The following is a 21,298-nucleotide window of genomic DNA, read 5'->3' as shown; positions in this document are numbered from 1 at the left end:
AATCATAAGTCTTTCTCTCAAGTGAAATAAAAGACAAAAAGAGGTTGATAAAAAGAGAAGAAAAGAGAAAACAAAAACAAAAATGAGAAAAGAAAGAAAGAAAAGATATATATATATATATATATATATATATATATATATATATATATATATATATATATATATATATATATATATATATATATATATATATATATATATATATATATTATTGTACCCAAAGCAAATAAAAAGAGAGAAGGAAAAATGGATCAAAATTTAAATGAAAAATAAAGGTGCAAAAACAGGTAGAAGCTAACCTAATTCCTGAGTTTTTTCATATGATTGAGTGGCACCCTTTATTAGCCTGTTTCTTTGAATGCCTACCTTACATTAAATGTCTAACCCATTACAACCTAAGATGTCTCACTTATTTGGAATTTTTGGATTTATTTGAGTTGAGTTGATTGATCTACAAAGTTGTGAACTTGTCATTTCTTTCAATTGTGATCTTAAGTGTAACTGTTTATCTATATAACACTATAAAATACTAAGACATGGTGAGAAGAGAGGAATTCAAGCTCTTTATGACAATTTGCATGTTAATTATATGCCTAATGGATTCCAAAGTTTTTGATGGCCTAATGTGTGAGTTTTTTACTTGTTGAATAAATGTGAATTTTTGTTGAATGAGTTTTGACTAAGGAGAATTTTTTTTGACTGGGAATTGGAATAATTGCTTGAGGACACGCAATGCTCAAGTGTGAAGAGGTTGATAAACCACTTTTTGAATGATATTTTGTGAGTTTTTTTTTTTATCATTTTGCATTCATTTTCTTAGCATAACTCATGTTTAGACATTGGTTTTGTGTTGCATAAGTAAAATTGCTCACTTGAGTGAAAAAAAGTTGGAAATTTTATGATTTTATGAAGGTTTGAAGACTCTGCACTTGATCGCAATCATGGTACATTTACCACAACTACAATAAGATGATAGCAACCCTCCAAAATAACGTTGATAATCCGACAAAGGCCATGATAAATTCACCATGATCTTGGTTAATTCATGAGGGTCATGGTCTACCATGAGGGTCATAGCCAATCTAGAATGCCCTAGAATGTAATTGATCATCTACATGTAATTGATAAATCTAGGTAGAGAATATTTTACACCAAATTATATGATCAAACTATTTGAGTAATCTTCGATAGATTAGTTAATATTTAATTAATCATCCCTAGAATTAGTTATATCATATGACTTAAATTGATAGAGTCATGATCATTGGAGTATTGATTTAGGGGAAAGAATATCCTCTGACCTTCATTATAGGCTTTGGTTGATTTTGAGAATCAATAACTAACTGGGAAAGGAATTTCATTGGTATTGGGATTAGGAGAAAATTGGTACTAGTGAATCATAACCCATTGTCACTCTTATCATCACTCAAATCTCTCTTTGCATTAGTTTATTTTTTTTCTTCTATAAACCAAAACCATAAAAATATTTAAATCCATTTTTTTAATTTCCTCAACTAGTTTAATCACCTCAATGTAGAAAAGAATATCAAGATTAACCTCAAAAAGATAGAATATCAAGATTAACCTAAGAGATTGAGAATATGCTAGCCTTCAAAAATATGTGATTGCTTGCTCAAAGATTTGGTTGGAGGTAGGCTTTGGCACACTGGTGTCAGATCCTTTGGAGATGGTCGAATCACTCGAAATAAGTTTGAGGAGCAAAAATGGGTTTTTGGTGACCTCTTGAACTCTAACTGTTGCTTTGTTATTGGTATGAGCAATGCTCGAAGGTTCTTTTTCCATTGGGTTTGATTGAATTGTTGAAGTGACATGAGTAGGAGTGCATTTTTGAAGAATGGATGAAGGATTAGATTGAGCTTGCATGTTAACATAACCCTCTTCATGCATGGTCTTGTTAGGAGAAGATTCACTTTCACGGGTAGCTTGTTCCTTTTCTTGTGCTTCTTAGGAAGGTGTTGGGCTCTTCGAAGACTCTGGTTCATTATTTGCTTCTTCTTTGTCTTCTTTAGCAGTTGCTTATTTCTCTTCTTCTTTCCTCAGAATCTTGGGATGAAATAAAACTTTTTAGAACCAAAGACTTTTCGAATGACATAACATTGAGCTCTTAAAAAGCATATGAATATGAGTAATTCGTTCTTGCTACCTTCATCTAATTCGGTTGGTGGTTTTGAAGGTGGATCCACATTCCCTACTGTCTTTATTTCCATTTCGACCACATTTACCATAATATCTTCAGGTATGGGATCCATGAGATTCTTGGAAGCAACATTGAGCTCCTAGATTAACATGGAAATTTAAGTATGAGAGAAAAAGTATGGATGAAGAAGGAGTGATTATTCCATGAAGTTAACTCATACCTAATCTTGATCACTATTAGCTTCTTGATCTTGAGAGGAAGATATGTTCACCACACTTCCATCCTAAAATACAGAACATAATTAAAAAATGACAATTGAAAAATAAAACTTACTAAGACAACGAGTCATTCGATGTACATGTGATGGTTGAAGATTCGATGACTGCTTAGGAAATTGGGAACGAGTAGCATACTTCCTAGTGGGAATATACTGACACAGAAATTGGGAACGAGTAGCATACTTCCTAGTGGGAATATACTGACACATCGAAAATACTAATTTGGGAAACTAAGGGTGTGTTTGGTTTGCATTTTCATTTTCTGTTTTCATTTCCTATTTTCATTTTCTGAAAACTGTTTTCATTTTCAAAAGATTTGAATTCTGAAAACATGATTGGTTTGATTTCTTGTTTTCTGTTTTCATGAAATGAAAATACTGAAAATTTATGATATGTTGACTTATTGTCTTTTTGTATTTTTAGATTTGCTTAAAACTACATTCATTGTCATCCCAATTTCATTTTAACCAAAATGAGGTTTCTGTTCTCAACTGAAAATACTGAAAACGAAAATTTTTTGTTTTCATTTTCTAGTTGTTTACTGTTTTCATTTTCATTGAAAATGTTTTCAGAAATCAAACCAAACACATTTTCATCACCGTTTTCTGTTTTCAGTGGAAATGAAAATAGAAAACAACTAAACCAAACACCCCCTAAGTATTTCAGTAAATCTATGAGGAGTAATGGAGAAAATTTACCTATTTCTTTTTCAAAATCTGAGCCTTGGGAATGCTAATAGAATCTAGAAAAAAATTTCTTTAGAAGTCTCAGTGCCCTCAACTTTTCATTTCTTCCCTCCATTAGGTTTCAAAAGTGGATCAACTGTTGGTAAATATTTGTGTTTTAATTTAAAATTTATAAATATATATTAATTCTATTTTATAAAATAAAATATTTATTTTAGATTTTCTTAAGATTTTGTTTTAATGAGTCAACTAGTTTGTTACTGTTTGTTGTGACAACTGTAGGTTGATTTCCAATGGTCATATGTCCAACGGTCATATTTTGTTGTTGCAAAATGCCTATATATATCTTTTTCCTCTTTTCTAAAAAAAGAAAGCAACGACAGAGTTTCTTTCTTCCAAAAAAACAAACTGTCTCTTACTTTTTTTATAAAAAACTTATTTTTATGAGAGCAAGAGCATTGGTGTTCAAAAGGTTCGGGGATCCTTTCGCTGCACACGATCGGAACCAGCGGGTTGTTGTATCTTGGGAGAGGAGCGTAATCAAATTTTCCTACCAGTACAGTGGGGCATTTTCTCTCTAAGGATAGCGTTTACGCGCTTCAACCCAGACTATATTTTTCTTCCCCTAATTTATTTTTTCCTTGTGCTTATTGTATGTTATAGTGCATTATTCATGTGTTGTCAATTAAATTTTTTTTTTCTACTGTTATTTTGTTATTTAATTCAAAACTGTGCATCTTCTTCGTATTTATTTTCTTTCATTTTTTATTTTATTTTTTTAACAGTCTTAGAGAGAAAATTATTTTAGAGAGAAAATGTTTTATATTTTCTTCTTGCATAGTCTTTTCTGCAGTAGCATGATGTTGTATCAAAATATCTATAATGGATATGACTGAGTTCCTTTCTAGTAAGCATGAAAAATTAATGGATGAAAACACAATGTATTATGTTCCATTAAAAATGTTTTTATTATATTATTTATTTCCTGAAATTTTAAATTAGTATGAGATTGTTGAAAAATATTTTCTTTATCAATTGTATTTTTGTTTAAGATAAAATGCTTTTAGAATTAGTTTATGTGAAAAACTAAAAGCATCCCACTAATTTTCATTCCTATATGTTAGGAAGCAATGTTTTACTTGGTCAATTTCCTTTGTGAACGTTACAAATATTTAATGTTAGGAAGTTTGTTTGATTTTTATGTTGTTTTTTAACGTTATTGTTGTAAATATTTTGTTGTTACACGTTAATGACTGGTTGCCTCTATATATGTAGCTTCTTGCTATAATAATAATAAACATGTGAAAATACAACACACAAAGCAATAAAATGAACACTTGAGTGAAACTTTATATTTTGTATGTCACTTTTTTGATATGGTATCTTATATATTTTTTTTAAAAAATTCTTTATGAGATATGGAGAAAAAGAAAATCAAATCTGAAATATCTTAAAGTGTGAGGGAGTTTAGTAAAGGTTAACATCCTTATTAATAAGAAAAGGAAAATTGGAAAAAAAATGTTAATTGTATTTTGTTGGATATTTTTTACATAATACTACTTATAGATTTTTAGTTGTTAATTTAGAAGTGACTAAAATTTCTAATGTTATTATTATGCAATTTAGAGATGTCACTTTCTTTGAAAATCTTTTTCCTTAAAAAATAAATTGTTAAATCTTTATATGCTTTGAAACAATCTCCAACGCAATGACACAAAAGTTTGATTAAGTTATTCTTTTGTATGATTTTCAAATTAATGATAGTGATATATATGTGTATGTGAAACAATTTGATGATAATGGATGTGTCATTTTATGTTTGTATCTGGATGACATATTGATATTTGATAGTAATATGCATTTCATAAATTATGTGAAGTCCTTATTGTTTAGAAACTTTGGCATAAAAGACTTTGGTCAAGTAGATGTGATTTTGGGAATTAAGCTTATAAAGAAAAATGATGACATGACTTTTACCCAATCTTATTATGTTGAAAAGCTATTGAAGAAGTTTAATTATTTTGATGCGAAACATGCTTTTACTCCTTATGACTCATCCATCAAGTTAAAGAAAATTTTGAGTAAAGGATTTTCTTCACATAAATATTCTCAAAGTATCAGTTCTTTGTTGCATTTGACAAACTTCTCTAGGCCTGTCTGATATTGCACATGCAGTTGGTAGATTGGAAAGTAATTGAGGGATTTAGTGATATAAAATTGAAGTTCTGATTTTGATGAAATAAAAATGACAAGTGGTTATGTCTTTGTTTTAGCTAGTTGTGCAGTATCATGAAAATCTACTATACAAATTATTATTTCACATGAAAGCAAAAATTATTGCTTTAAATACTGCTACTAGTGAGGCTGAATTTCTTAAAAATGTATTATGTGATTTGTCATTGTTAAATAAGCGTATACCTCCAATTTCAATGCATTGTGATAGTCAAATTGCTATATCTAAAGTGACAAGCAAAATTTTAATGAAAAAAGAAGACACTTAAGAGTGAGACATAAGTCTATAAGAGATTTGATTTCTCATGGTGTCATTTCTCTTGACTTTGTCAGGTCAGAAAATAATATTGCGGATCCGCTTACAAAAGGGTTGACATGTCAACAAGTATATGAGTCGTTGAGGGGAATGAGATTAAAGCCTATTATTTAGTTACAACAATGGACACTCGTCTCCGTGTGATTGGTGATCCCATGAATGGAGTTCAACGGGTAACAACGAAATTGTTTGTTGACTAAAGTACACCAAAATGAAATTTGACGGAGTTGTTCCGTTTCTCATTCCTATGACGAGGTGTATTATAAATTGTGGCAATATTAAGGTTGAGGTATTTATATATGTGTATTTTTGGTGGAAAAAAATACCTCTTAATGAGTCCGATGACAATTATTGTAGGGGTGAGAGTCACAACTCACTCTTTGAGGATTCACCTAGTGAGTGTGGTGGTGGGGCCGCCACTGTGAGATATGGACTAATCTCTAAGTGACACTCACGAAACAAGATACAAGCGCAAGGCCGTGTAACGCGCTACCACTGATTAGAACCTAATTGAACGCCAATATTGTAGGGGTTGTGTACTAAAGTCCGATTAAAGAATATGTAGTTCAAGACAATCAAGTCACTACATTTTTCTCGGATGGAAGTTCATAAACACTAGGTATAAGGCTCAAACCCGGAAGGTTCCTTATACCGAAATACAATATCACATCCTCTTTCTCTTATGTTTTTATACAAATTATCTTTTAAAAAATATATTTTAAAATTTTAAATTATGTGGGGGAATGTTGGTAAATATTTGTGTTTTAATTTAAAATTTATAAATATATATTAATTCTATTTTATAAAATAAAATATTTATTTTAGATTTTCTTAAGATTTTGTTTTAATGAGTCAACTAGTTTGTTACTGTTTGTTGTGACAATTGTAGGTTGGTTTCCAACGGTCATATTTTGTTGTTGCAAAATGCCTATATATATATATATATATATATATATATATATATATATATATATATATATATATATATATATATATATATCTTTCCTCTTTTCTAAAAAAAGAAAGCAACGACAGAGTTTCTTTCTTCCAAAAAAACAAATTGTCTCTTTCTTTTTTTATAAAAAATTTATTTTCATGAGAACAAGAGCATTGGTGTTCAGAAGGTTCGAGATCCTTTCGATGCACACGATCGGAACCAACGGGTTGTCGTATCTTGTGAGAGGAGCGTAATCAAATTTTCCTACTAGTGCAGTGGGGCGTTTTCTCTCTAAGGATAGCGTTTACGCGCTTTAACCCAGACTATATTTTTCTTCCCCTAATTTATTTTTTCCTTGTGCTTATTGTATGTTATAGTGCATTATTCATGTGCTGTCAATTAATTTTATTTTACTACTGTTATTTTGTTATTTAATTTAAGATTGTGCATCTTCTTCGTATTTATTTTCTTTCATTTTTTATTTTAGTTTTTAACATCAACTACCTAATAATGCATAATTAGAATAAGTTATTGAGCCATGTGTAAAGTAATGATAAATGACTTAAGACGAAACTTATTGTTCTTTCTGAAGGAGAATCAACTTCATTCGATTTCTATACTTCACCCATTTGGGTAATAGATTCTGATGCACTACATTTCGATTCAGAGGTAGAAGTTGTTTTCTTTGCTCCAATATTCCTCTTAATCACCGATGCACATTTTTTCGATCTTATATCCGAAGGAGTTGCTTTGGAGGGCAAAAAACATATAAAGGCATTTAAAATGAAGGCCTCAAAATGAAGAATTAGAAGCATGAAAGTGAGTAGTATGTTAAACATACCTTAATGGCAATATTGCTCTTTGGTTTGGAAGAAGACTTCTTTGCCTTGTTTTGGTTCTTCATCACTACTTGCATCATTCGAAGCATCATGGTTCTCTGGAATTTTCTTAGGCAGTGCTGAGATGAAAAAATGAAAGAAATTAATGAAATCAGAATATAATCAAAAAGTAAAAGGCAAAGGGAGTTGAATGGATAAATTTGATAAACCTTACCCCAGGGAGTTTCAGTAAGCAATTTTACTTTATGAATACTAACAAGCTAAGGGGGTAGATCTTCATCATCAAGCTAAAGGTAAGGGTCATAGAAGAGTTTTGTGGGAAAAATCCTTTCATGCCTAGGGGATCAAGTTCGTTTAGAGCAATAAAAGACAAATTTTCACTTACCCATTTTGATTGTCTAAGGGATTTTATAAGACCATATTTGGCTGAAGGAAAAGTAGGAAGATTATTTGGACAAAATTATCAAAATCATTTGAGGCTTGGGGGTTTATCACTTTTTGATTAAGCCTATTTTGTCTAATCTTCTTTCTAAGGGACAAGGTTGCTACTTTATCTGTAAAACTATCATTTGGGCTATGAAACTCCTTATTGAAGCTCTCGAATTTAGTAAATTGTTTGTAGTGTTCGAGATGGAAATGAAATCAACTTCTTGTAGTATTTTCAAGCGAAATGGTCCTTTTCAAATAGAAATTGTTCCACCATTCATGGAACTCTTTGGTGCAGGTAGAAGCTCTCTTCAAAGGGTATTGGTTGAAATTGCATTTTCCTCTTGGGAAAAAGTTTTGAGTTCTTTTGGCAAAGTTTCCTCAGATACTACGAAGTCTTCAGGGTCTGGAAGTTTCTTCATGATTGGATATGGTTTTAATTGAATTAAACCAAATTGACAAGAAAATAGTTGTGGTTGGTGAGGGAAAAAGGAAACATCCTTGATGTTAAGACAATCAACTAGAATATCCCAAGTCAAGAAACCTGACCACATTTTGATCAATTCAGCTTGTTGGTCAAGAGTCTCAGCAGGAAAAGTGTTCTTCAAACATTCAGGTCCTGTGATTTATGTTTGAATGAAGGGTGCACAATCTTCTACAAAATCAATAGTCTTCAGAAGCACTTTAATGTATTTTCTGAAAATTTGTTCTAAAGGTTTTCCTGATAGAGTATAATAAATCAGTCTTGCACCTTCGAGTTTCAGGGCAGGTGAAAGTCTGGTATCTCGCCTCAAGTTTTGTTTGAAGATCAAATTGTGCTATAACTGTATAAACCAAAATGGTCCAGAAAGGCCAGTTATGGGTTCCTTTCAACGAAGACCATTAGCAGCGTTAGCAAAGGCTTGATAAACATTTGTCAAAAGGAGTTTGGCAAGATAGAGTCGAGGCACTCCAGTACGAAGCAATTGGGCAAGATTATAAAAACTGGTAGGGAACTGAATAGACTTAGTACAATTGAAATTAATGAAAACCCAATATAACATGAAGACTAAGTTCTCTCCTTCAATGATTGGATCTTCGATCTAGTCATCTAGACCTCCTCTATGATTCTCTGTAAAACCTCTAAAAGATATTTTCTCCCAGTTGAGAGTCTTAGGGTCAATTTTTTTTTCAAAAGAGCCTACAAAGTACTTTTCACCAATAGGCATTAAAACAGTAATTGATGCGACATCAAGAAGTGTTGGAGCCACAGGACCACATAGTAGTTCGAAAGGGAAAGTGTTTTGATTCCAAAAGAGAGCAGCATCCATCACCATTGAAATGTCAATATTTGTATGTTGAGCTTGCTGAGTTGAAGTAGATCGAAAATCCTTGTCATTTTCCAGTGATTATCATACTCGGTCTCGAGCCTTTCAAACCATGCAATATAATTCGTTTGATCAGAAGACAAATTTGAACGAAAAATTTTCTTAGGCTCTTTCATGAAATCCTTATGATTATATCATCATGAATGGAGGGATTTCTTCTTCAGTACTATGAAAGAAATAGAAGGACTCTATTGGTGGGTTGGTACGAATTGGACCTGCAAAAGCTAATTTCTTTTCAACCAATAAGAAAGGGATGATTACCTGAATCTCCTAGAGCTTCTTTGTCTCTGCTTCTAGGCTTGGAGAAGGAGCAAATCTCTTTCCATTAAACTCCAAGACTTTTCAGCCAGTGAGAAAGGGATGATTAACTGAGTCTCCCAGAGCTTCTTTGTCTCTGGTTGTAGGCTTGGAAAATAAGCTAATCTCTTTCCATTAAACTCCAAGAGTTTAGTAGCAGTGACAACATTAGAAAGGTTGCTTCCTTCGGTAGAGTTTGAAGTAGCAACCATGGTGAAAGGAAAAGGAAGGAATTTTAAGAAAAAGGAGATAAATAGAGAAGTGGGATTGAAAGTTGTAGAGCTTGAGTTCTAAGTGCAACAGTGAAAGGTTAAAAGGAAGAAGGTTTTATTTTATGGAGAACCGTGAAAAGAGTAAACAATTCTCTTTTTGAAATTAGATAAGGAGAATATCTTTAATGTAATTAAAGATAAAATTCATTTTCATTGTTACCATTATAGAATTTTTTTATCCATTTACATCTTCTCTCATCATAATATTCCCAACATACATTACTTTACATTTTATTTCTCAAAATACATGACTTTTGAGGTTGTTTGAGAAGCCAGAATTTATCACTTCCAACATTCTGAACATTGACTTCTTTTAAAATTTAAATTTTTTTATTTTTAAATTTATGTTTTAATTTAAATTATTAAAATAATTTAAATTTGATTAAGAAATTGACGTTATTAAGTATAATTATTTTTCTTATATTATTTAATTTATACAAGATTTAATTGATAATATACTTTATTTGATAATATTTAATTTATACAAGAATATTATTAAGCTAACATTTTAATTTTTAAAAAAAAATTGAATTTTTTTAATAATATTTTTGCTTTAATAAAAAAAGTAAAAGTTTTAATCTTATTATTTTATTAAATATAATTTTTTTTGTTTATGTCATTAATTTTTAAATGATAATATTTTTTGTTTAATAATTTATTTATAGAAGAACATTACATTATAAATAAAATACTTAAACAATAACATTTGTATGTTTGGATGAGAGGAATTTAAAATTGTGAGAAATTTTAAATTCTAAGAATTTCAAATACTTCAATTGAAATTCTTTTATTTTTAAAATTTTGTGTTTGGATAAAAAAATTAAAATTGTCCGCGTGAAAGGAAATGAATGTAAAGAGAAGAGAAAATATGATTGGTGTGCTTCTAAAGAGAAGAATATTGATGCGGCGTGGAAAGTTGCATGGGAATCGAGACACGACAGCATACACCACCACATCCAACCACAACATTCCGTCAACGGCGCAAGGCATGACCCATAAACCTCGTGCCGGTGAGCACCTCCGCCGCGTGGTGGATAGAGACAGCTGCTCCCCTAACTAGAGGGTGCAGTTTTACTTGTCCATCCTACACCCACACTCAAATTTCACATTTTTAGTTGTTTAAAATTTTGTTTTAAAATTTCTAAAATTTAAATTCTTCGTAAAAGAATATTCAAACAATGAATTTTAGATTACGGAAATTTAAATTCTCTCATAAATTATTTTCCTGAGTTAAAATTCTCTATCCAAATGCATTCTAAGGGAAAACTAGAGATGAAGGCATGTTGGGACAATTGTTTCATTTTGTTTCGTATCTCAGTTGGAATGCTAGTTGAAACCGAACAACCATTTGCACTCCTCATTCTCCTTGGATCAAGACTTCACTGATCTCCTTCATACTCATGCCACATTAATTTGTGTGATGGTAAACCAAAGGAGTTGTTGTAGACGTGCAAAATATTTTGTAAAGTGAACAGCGGCGACACATAGTTCATGGGATCAACCTGAGAGAACATGGTAAGTGTTTAGCCTGATATCTGCTACAATCACAATTTTGGGATTGTAACATGACCCTAAACTTTTCAAGTGGTCCGAGTGTTTGAAGTAAGGATTGAGTCTGTATTATAATAAATGTGTGATTGTATCTATCAATTTCTTCATTACAAAGATCACACAAACACCTTTACACCAACACATCGCACAAGAAAATGACTATCAATTACCAATAAAAAGTGTATGTTCGAACCCATGCTTTAGTACAATTTACAATCTTTGCACTTTTGTTTCTTTGATCAATTTATGTTTCATGAAAATTTTTCCTTTTACATTTCTTCTCCAAACTCTTAACTTTTGTCAATCACCGTTACTTCTATGAACTCTTAACTTATTTGCTTATTATTCTTTACTTTTATGCAATTTTTATATTGTTTTGCATTTGATTTCAGTTTATATTTCAGAAGCATTCTACATTTCTGTCATTTTATCTATGGTTGCATTTCAAATTCAATTTACTTTCAAGGCAATTTAGGTTCTCCTCTCAGCTCTGTTTCGCACTACTCAAGGCATCATGATTTCAAATTTTCAATCTTCAAGGCCATATATATTACACATCTTCAAGTCATTTAGATTGGCTTAGTTACTTTTGGTTGGGTTGTTAGATTTTCTTTACCGTTTCTGTTTTTATAATTTAACCTAATATGTTCATTGAAATCATTTTTATCAGCGCACGACATGCCGCACCACGCTGGGAGCATCCCTACAATTTTAGAATATTCAAATAGGTTCATGGGTCCTTATATAGAATTTCTAATCACGATAGGGACCATCCCTTCAATATTAGAATGTTCAAATACGTTCATGGGTCCTTATCTAGAATTTCTAATCACGTGAAAGTTACAAAAATAATGATAATGAAGAAAGCTTATTTGTCACAATTTTTTATAAATTTGGAGATAAAATTTTAATTTTTCATCATTTATAAACATAATTGTCGTTGTCTAACAAATTAAATGAAAAAAATAAATATTTATCCGATTCTTTATCGTTATATTTTCAAATAAAAAATGACTCAATATCCTTTGGTAATTATTATAGCTATTGGGATAAATCTATGAGGTCCTATAGATTAAAAAAAAATTTAAATATATTTTTAATTTCTAGTAAATATTTAATTTTTATATTTGTTTCTTAGTAAATTTTTATTTTACATTGTGTTTCTAATAAAACAAAAATTTTATATTTATTCTTGATGTTTTTTTAATTCTTGATAAATTAGTGAAATTTGTATTTATTATTTAATAATTTTTTTTCACTTTTTATTAGTTGAAATAAAATTCACGAACTTATTAAAAAATAAAATAAAATACCAAAATAAAAAAATTATTATTTTATTAAATACTCAACACAAAATAAAATTCCTTTTTGACAGATTGCAACCAACTTTCATTCATGGTAAAGTAAATTCCTGTCATTTCTGGGAGCTTTTCCCTTAGCCCGTGCACCTCCTTTTGAAGCACTCTAAAACATTCTTGACTTTACTCGAAGGCCTTTCTCTTTTCTAACTGGATTCTTAGTATGCTTTCACTTCCTTTCCTTCTACTTCTGCATGAGAATCTTGTCGCAGCGGGACTGACATAGAAAGATATTCCCAAGACAGCCTTTAAGAGAAAGAAGGTTTGCTGGTCGGGTACGGTGTGGTTTTGTTGGATTTCTCCGTCCGTGTAATTTCACTGGCATTTTGAATCGAATGTTGATACAAATCATAGAATAGAACTTACAATATCTATATAAAAGAATAGTGCATCGTAAATACACTTTTACTCTCATTCCTTTGTTCGACACCTATCTTCCTATATTAGCAAAATGGGAATTTTAAAAAATTTGTACCAGCTTTCCTTTATTGACACCTGTCTCTCTCTATCTCACGAAATAAATAAAAAAATAGTTTCAGCCTCTTTCTCTGTCTCACCAAATAGTCTCTACGTCTCCTCTAAGCTCATATGGAGTCTTTTTGCTTCTGCTATAGGGTTTCATCTCCATTTTCGAATTGGTTTAACCAGTTCAATTTTTTATGTTTTTGTCCTGAATTTTGAAGTTGCAACTCGGTCTTCGATAAAGGAAGGAGCAAAGAAAGAAAGAAAAAGATGCAGCAAGATCAGCTCAAGAAGGTTGTTTCTTTGTCCATGATTGCCCCTTTTGTCTGCAAAGTCTGTTACAGTGTTGTGAGATGACATGGCACACATAGGTGTTGAAAAAATTGAATTTTGGAAACTATCGGCAATACCTCCGACAATGTCGTTCACGCCTTCGGCCACACACGTGAGCGCAAGCGAGGTAAGAAGTTATTAACAAATTAAACATCGTTGTTTCGATAAGTGTTGTTTGGTTTAAGGGATGATTAATTAATTAATTAATTGAAAGGTGGTGGTGATGAATAAGATACCGGGTGACGTAGCGGTAGATGGAGGTGCGTTGGGCGAAGGTGTTGATGGTTTTCTTGGGAGAGGGTTTTTGCGGTTCTGATAGGGGCGTAAGCTAAACTATCAGACTACACTAATAGTAAGTTTACTCAAATTCTTCCTTGCCTTTATTTCTTCATTGATCATGGTATTTATAATTAATACACTCATGGATATTGACACTTGGGCCATAACAGAAAGGCACAAAGCTACTAGACAGGAATAACAGAATGCAAAAAGCAAAATAACAGAAATGCCAGAGCTGTCGGCAAGGACCACTACAAGGGAGCAACTCATATATAGTCTTGTAGGTATGTTGGTTTCCTGTGTACACGTGTGGGCCTGCTGTCATTAGGATTATTGTTACTATCAATACCCACCCCTGGAGGAACAACCTTGTCCCCAAGGTTGTAGGTGGTGCAAATAGAACTCTAATCCTTCCAAGAGGTATCTTCTGGAGCGAGGCTGGCCCACTGGACCAAGACCTTTTGTACTGGTGGATCCAGGCTATGATCCCACTTCCAATCTAAGATAAAAAGGGGTGTGATGACAAGATGATTGTCTGACTAAAGAGGTGGCAGAGGATCCAATGTTACAGGAGTGGGCCCCTTGTACGATTTCAGAAGTGAAACATGAAACACGGGGTGGATTTTGGAGGCTGAGGGTAATTGAAGATGATAAGCCACCGTACCGATATGTGCCTGAATGCAGAATGGACCGTAGAAGCGCTTAGAGAGTTTGGTGTAGTGAGGTTGAAGAGATGTTTGCCGATATGGACGCAGGCGCACAAAAACCCAATCTCCGACATTGAACTAGACGTCCCTACGGTGAGAGTCTGCTTGTTTCTTCATGGCAGTCTGAGCTTTAGCAAGACGACGTTGGAGCACTGCATGGAGCTGAGTCCGTGAAGCTAAAATGGAGTCCACAACTTCAATAGAAAAGTCCCCTGCTAAGTAACTGGGAAGTGAGGGAGGCGGTTTACCAAAAGTGGCCTCAAAGGGAGATACACCGGTGGCGGAATGAACGGAGGTGTTATATGACCATTCTGCGAGAGAAAGGAAGGAAAACTATTGTGATGGTTTATCGTGTACAAATGCCCGTAGGTACTGTTCGAGCACTCGATTCAGGACCTTAGTTTAGCCGTCTATCTCGGGGTGGTAGGCAGTGCTGAGCCGGAGCTTAGTGCCAGAGAGGCGGAACAACTCATGCCAAAAACAGCTAAGGAAAATAGGATCACGATTAGTCACGATACTCCTTGGAAACCCGTGTAGTTTACACACGATATCAATGAACAACGAAGCAACTTTATGGGCGCTAATAAGATGAAGGCAAAGCGGGACCAACACTGGAGCCTGTGTCATCGCTTCCTTAAGGTGAAGGAATGAGTGGGTAGCTTCATCTGACCAATGAAATTAATCTTTGCACAGTAAAGCAGTTAAAGGCCTGGTAATGGCGGTGTACTGGCGAATGAAACACCGATAAAAGCCGGTGAGGCCCAAGAAACCACGCAACTCGGAAGCGGTGTGAGGAAGTGGCCAGTCCACCGTGGCACTAATTTTGGAGGGGTCAGGGGCCACCCTTGCTGCTAAAACCACATGGCCCAAATAGTGTAATTGGGATTGACCAAACAAACATTTGTTGAGGTGCAACAAAAATTGGTGTTGAGCGAGAGCTTCCATAACTGCCTGCAAATGTTCAAGATATGTCTCCAAGGTGGGGCTATAGACGAGAATATCATTGAAGAAGACTGCAACAAACCGGCAGAGGAACGGCTTAAACAGCTGATTCATGGTTGCCTGAAATGTTGTCGGCGCGTTGCAAAGACCGAAGGGCATCACTTTGTATTCGTAATGTCCTTGGTGAGTGCGGAATGCAATCTTGTGGATGTTGGTGGACGCCGTGGGGATTTGATGGAAGCCTTGACGGAGGTCCAATTTGGAGAAATAAGAAGCATTGGGTAATTCGTCCAAGAGTTCATCAATGGTTGGCATTGGAAAATGATCCTTGATGGTAATCGCGTTCAATGCCCTGTAATCAACGCAACACCTCCAGCTACCATCCTTCTTCTTGACTAGCAACACTGGGGAAGAAAAGGGGATGTGACTTACTTGGATCAACCCGGTTTGAAGCATATTGGATATTTAGCATTCGAGCTTGGCTTTCTGGCTGTGTGGGTATTGGTATGGGCGAATATTAACAGGTTGAGAGTTTGGTTGTAGGTGGATATGGTGGGATATAGGCCGTGGTGGTGGAAGGGTGGATGGTTCTTGGAAGAGATGGCCATATCGGTAGAGGATAGGTAATATGGCAGGAGGTGTATCAGAGGGGGAAGAGTTGATGGTGGGTGGATGCGGGTCAGGCATGTGGGTGAGTTGGAACAAAGCGGTGACACCCTGCGTATGAACCAGTCGATGGAATTGGTGGACAGAGGCCGGAGCAGGGAGGAGGGGAACGTCTGCCGTGAGCTGGACTGGGGCCCCCAACCAAGTGAAGGGCATCGTCCGGGAGGTGTAGTCAGTAACTATGGGCCCCAATTCCTGTAACCATTGGACGCCCAACACTATGTCTGCCCCGCTAAGGCCCAATACGAAAAGATCCGAATGAAACACATGACCTTGGATCGTGATGGGGGTATTTGATGCAATCCTATCCCGCAAGGGCATTGGGTAGAAGACTCCAAGTAGATTGGGCTAGAGATCCAAGGGAAGGCCCTAGGGTTCTCATGAGCCTTAGGGTAGATTTTGAGCCCCTGGGCTAAGTATGAGCCCGCTTATCTTTGTAAATATTAGAATAGGTTTTTCCTTCGTTTGGGCCTTGTATTTTGGCCATTCTAGTAGTATAGGGTTTTAGCCTTGTATTTCAGGGCATTTTGAGTAGTCTTTGTAGGAAGGACTTTTTTTTGTATTTTCATGTTTTTTGTCATGGGGGTGAGCTTAGCTATTATAGGGGGTGTGTAGCTAAGTTCTAGCTTCTCATCTCAAGGAGGTGAGCTTAGCTATTAGAGAGATATGCGTAGCTAAGCTCTGGCTTCTTTAGAAATCTTCTTAAGGAAGCTTTTCAAGGAGATGAGCTTAGTTATGAGAGGGGTGTGTGTAGCTAAGGTCTAGCTTCTCAAGGAAGTTTTCTCAAAGAAGCTTCTCAAGGAAGTTTTCTCAAGAAAGCTTCTCAAGGAAGCTACATAGTCCATAAATAGAAGCATGTGTAACACTTGTTGTAACTTTGATGAATGAGAGTCTTGTGAGACATAACTCAAAGTTCAACTTCTCTCCCTTTTTCTTCCTTCAATTTCGTGCTCCCCCCTCTCTCTTTCTCTCCCTCTTTCTTTTCCTCCATTGAAGCATCCTCTCCAAGCTTCTTATCCAAGGCTCATCTTGGTGGTGAAGCTCCTTCTTCCATGGCTTATTCCTTAGTGGATGGCGCCACCTCTTACCTCTTCTCCTTTGTCTTCCGCTGCATCTTCATGGTGGAAAATCACCATTAAAGGACCTCATTGAAGCTCAAAGATCCATCCTCCATAGAAGCTCCACAACCAAGCTTCCATCAAGTGATAATCAGAGCACAAGAGCTTCAAGTAGGTGTTCCTTAAACCTCCATTAATTTTTTTTCTTTACCTTCTCTTCCATTGTTGTTTCTTCATTTTTCTCCATGTATCTCCTCACATGTCTTGTTCTAAATGTTGTTAACATGATTCTTTAGAGTTTCCACCGATTAAACTTGCTATAGAAACTAGATTTGATTTTCTATGGTTCAAATTTCTTGTTCTTGTTCTTGAATCATGAATTGTGTTGAGTTTAGGTTCCTTTGAGTTTTGTCTTGTTATTTTTTGTGGCTGAAACCTAAACCATAAAATTCTTACAAAAATATTAAAGTAGAAGAAAACCTCAAAATTCTAGAGTGACTTGTTCACCTATTGAAGTTTTGTAATAGAAGTCATGTCTAGTCATGAAACTTGTCACGTAAGATTTCTTATGTTGTGCTGAATTTTATTTTCTTGTTTCTTTGTCTAACTCATTTGTTCATGAGTGTATGAAATTCTTTTAGCCTATTATTTGATTTGAGTCAAATCTTTCATGTTAATTAGTCCTTAACATGTTCATGCAAAATTCTTAGAGAGTCTTTGATTGTGAACCTTTTCTTGAACTTTTAGGTTTCCTTATGATTGTGTCTATTGTAAATTTGAGTTTTGGTGATTGAATTGCTGGCTGAAATGTTGATCCTAAGTGAATATTGAACTCCTAAAACTGTGGTAAACAATCCTAGTGAGTTCAACATACATAGGAAGGTTGAAAGTAAGCCCAAGGCAATCAATATACCATGCTTAAAGAAACAAATCGCTGGTGCTGGCAGCTTGGACATACAAACTTGTAAAAATTACTGAGAATTGGTTACTTTGAATTTTGAGATGAAATTTTTACTGAATTTTCTAGACATCTGGAAAAAAGTTATAAAAAAAGAAACAAGTGATTTGGATAAAATTAAAAAAATACTAAAAATCACACAAGTTGGCAGGAAAATCAGTATCCAAAAAAAAAGGTGAAAGGGAAGTGTGCTTGTTGTTTTGGCTCAAAATTTATTCTATAATTGGAAATTTCAATTGAAAATTAGTGTGAAGACAAGTGCCAAAGCTAGAGGTTTGTTGAGTCTTTTTTTTTCAGTTTTTTTACTCTACTCTAGAGCCATTCTAAGTTTCTCTTTGAGTCCTAGCTTGCTTCTATGTCCTTTTCATTGCTTTAATTGTTGAATAATCTTTGAAAAATTGTCTTGTTAAAACTCCATTGGTTTAGCTTTCATTTCATTTTTTTTTTGTCTTTGTTTATTGCTTGTCTCTTTGTTTCCTTGTTTGTGGGTTGCCATATAGGGAATTGGAAGGAGGATTGGTGCCATCCCTTGAAGAATTTGAGTCCAGAAGCAAGGGGCCAACCACCTTAAGAGCTATTGGACTAAGAAGCACTCCAAATTGAGTGAATCACCTATCGCAACGTGCCCTTCGCGGGCGAGCGAAGGCGAGGCTCACGGGTGCGCTTTCCAAAGAAGGAAAGATGCACGGAGTCGCCACCAACGTTTATTTGTGGGAAACGTCGGAAAAACTGAAGGAAACTGGTCGAAATGAAAATTCTAAGTTCGGGAGTTGTATTTACGTTTGAGGAAGGTATTAGCACCTCTTATGTTTGTCTCAAAGGACAACAGCCTATTTTTCAGAATTGTGGAAATTGTGTTATCTTAACTTTTAGTTCTTTTTATTTTTTGAGGTCGACAAAAGCGGGGCTCTTGCTCCTACGTACCCTCCATCGAAGAGGAAATCAGACCTACGTAGTTCTTTCTTAAGAGTGAATCAAGCGATTCTTTTTTACTTGATAGGTGGTCATTTTAAGGCGTTGGACCTTAAAAATGATCCTTTTACTTGATAAGGAAAACTGAGATGATAAACTTTCAAATCCTTTTTTAATGATTTTTTTGTGGACGAGCTTGACTTGGCGGGTTGATTCTAGCCTTAGTTTCACTTTAGTTATTAGTCAATTCGGTTAAGAATGAAAAATCCCAAAGAGAAAACGTCCGATTGATTTTTTTACTTCATTTTACTAAAAGGTATTTTTTTATTATTATATTATTATTTTACCTCTTTTTTTGATTTCCAACGTGGTTACGGCACGACCAAACGGTCGGAATTCATTTTAACAGAAATTAACGGATGATACAATTCAAATGATCGGTGGAAATTTATTTTATTTTTTGAATAGGCGAGAAATGACTTAAATAAATGGCTGAAGCACGTCAAAAGGGGGTATAGAAAGCGAATGAAAACGAGAATAAAAATACATGAAACAAAATGTGGATCACCACGGGTACATAGAATGAATTGAAAAGCTCGGTTTCGGGTACTTACCAGTTGAAGACTGAAGAAAACGAAGAACGAACGATGAATGTTGAAGAACGGTTGAAAATCTTCGCGTAATTACTCACGGAAACGTTACGGAAGCGCCTCGGCTTGGATTTTCTTCACGGAAACAATTTTCCTCTGCAATTTCGAGAGAATAAGAAGTGCTAAGAAGGCTGAACCCCTTCTCCCTTCATTCCTCCCCCTATTTATAGCAAAATAGGGGAGGAGCTTGCCACCCAACTCGCCCAGGCGAGCAAGGTTGCTTCCACCAGAAGCAACAGCCTTTTGGAGGAAGAATCTGGAAGGCCCAAGTGGGCCTGATTTCTATTTGTACCCCCCTTTTTGCTAAATGCACCCCCCTTTACCTTTTTTGGTAATTCTTTTTTCGTAACGTTACGAAACTTTATGAATTTCGTAACGATACTTATTATCCTTCCGCAAGGTTACGAAACCTTACGGATTATGTATTTACTCTTTTTTTAGCTTTCGAAGAAGTTACGAAAACTCACGGATTGCGAAAAACACCTCCTTTCGATTTCTGTCACATTACGGAATTTTCACGGATCGCGTAAGCCTGCTTCCTTTTGATTTTCGGCACGTCTCGGGACTTCACATATTGTGCAACAAAGGGTGCCAAGTATCTCGAAGCGGCCAATCAAAGGTTGTATATCATCAAATAATAATCCCCGAACGAAATTAGGGTATGACAGTTGCCCCTCTTTACTTACCTCTCATCGGAGATAAGAGGAAAGCAAAGATAAGACACTGATTTCGTCCGTCCTGCCCTTTCCGTGATGACGACTCTCGTCTCTACTCCTTCTTTTTTACTACATAACACAAAGCAAAATACAAACAACAACAAGAACAACGAATATAATATACATATACACATGTTTGGCGAAGAAACCGATCCGGAGAAAAACATATTTCCCAGTCACCAGAGGCTCCGCGCTTGATAACGGAGGACACATGAACAGCGCTAGGCAACAAATTCATGGGTCTCCGAATAAGATTGGAGAATGGAGAATTGGCGAACAGCGCTACGCAATAACTTCGCGGGGCTCCAAACTCCTTGGTGGAGGATGCATGAATAGCGCTAGGCAATAACATTCATGGGGCTCCGAAAAAAAGTGGAGAATGGAGAATTGGCGAACAGCGCTACGCAATAACTTCGCGGGGCTCCAGACTCGTTGGTGGATGATGCATGAACAGCGCTAGGCAATAACATTCATGGGGGCTCCGAAAAAAGGTGGAGAATGGAGAATTGGCGAACAGCGCTACGTAATAACTTCTCGAGGGTAGTGTTTTTGGAGAGGAAGCTGGGTGTTTCGGTCTTTTCCTCTTTGTTCATGTGGGGTGGGATATCGCCAGTCGACAACGACCTTGAATGGCAATCTGAAGGGAAGTGACACCAAAAATGGGTTTTCCTTTGCCGGCAGTCACTTACCTTGCCGAAAATTTATCTGGTCTGAAGATCTTCCGTTCTCTTTCTTTCATTGATCGAGAATTGCTTCTTTTCCCTTTTTACTTCCTTTCGATCTTTGATCGGGAATCCTTCCTTTTCTTTCTTTTGTTCTTTTCTTTATTTTCCTTTTTTTTTTCTTTTTCTTTCTTTCCATTTCTTCCTTTTCTTTCTTTTCACTTCTCCTTCCCCAT

General features: G+C 34.9%; 1 long non-coding RNA gene across 2 annotated transcripts; it reads right to left on the bottom strand.

The window, feature by feature from the left end:
* Window positions 1-281: 281 nt before the first annotated feature.
* LOC114419223 lies at window positions 282-9,875 on the bottom strand. Of its 2 annotated transcripts, XR_003668207.1 has the most exons (4): window positions 9,501-9,875; window positions 7,449-7,565; window positions 2,379-2,441; window positions 282-2,297 (listed from the first exon to the last, which is right to left on the bottom strand). It is a non-coding gene; the product is annotated as an uncharacterized LOC114419223 (long non-coding RNA). The 2 variants fall into 2 exon arrangements; XR_003668206.1 differs by lacking the exons at window positions 282-2,297; window positions 2,379-2,441 and adding an exon at window positions 7,151-7,355.
* Window positions 9,876-21,298: the final 11,423 nt, after the last annotated feature.

Source organism: Glycine soja, chromosome 7 (genome assembly GCF_004193775.1).
Source record: "Glycine soja cultivar W05 chromosome 7, ASM419377v2, whole genome shotgun sequence".
NCBI lineage: Eukaryota > Viridiplantae > Streptophyta > Magnoliopsida > Fabales > Fabaceae > Glycine > Glycine soja.
Note: the sequence above shows the minus strand (reverse complement) of the source record. Positions and strands in the feature narration are given on the sequence as shown.